Here is a 538-nt window from a genome sequence, read left to right as displayed (position 1 = left end):
ATTTGTCGTGTCTCTTTGGGCAGCGGTTAGAGAGGGAAGGTAAAGAAACTAAAATTCGTTGGTTTGTTGTTCTTCCCGGCGTTAATGGGTCCAAAATAGGGTCCATCCGCTGTGGCTCTGTACTCATGTTAGTTGACAGAACTTATCGCGCTTATGGGAAAGAAAAACAGTACTGATGTCAAAACACATATGTACGCGAAAGGAAATGAAAAAGCTATTTCAAAACAAGTCAATTCATACTGTGTTCGCCAGAGCCGTCTTGAATTATGAGAAAACTAAAAGTACAGCATGCATGCACGATTAGAGCGTGATAGAGGGTGCGTAATAAGACTCCAAGCACTCGACGGCCACTGATTTATTACACCGTCATGTGTCATGGCTGCACATTGTTGTTTCTGTCGCTGCTTCTAGAAATACTAGAAGCTGAGTAAATGGAAATGGAGTGAAACAGGGGATGCGGCATATGTCATCCCGCACGATGGTGACAGCGCCATGACACAAAGAAGCACCCTCGTGAACTCTCCGATAGTCTGTTTCC

This window comes from Anopheles aquasalis, chromosome 2, assembly GCF_943734665.1.
Source record: "Anopheles aquasalis chromosome 2, idAnoAquaMG_Q_19, whole genome shotgun sequence".
NCBI lineage: Eukaryota > Metazoa > Arthropoda > Insecta > Diptera > Culicidae > Anopheles > Anopheles aquasalis.
Note: the sequence above shows the minus strand (reverse complement) of the source record.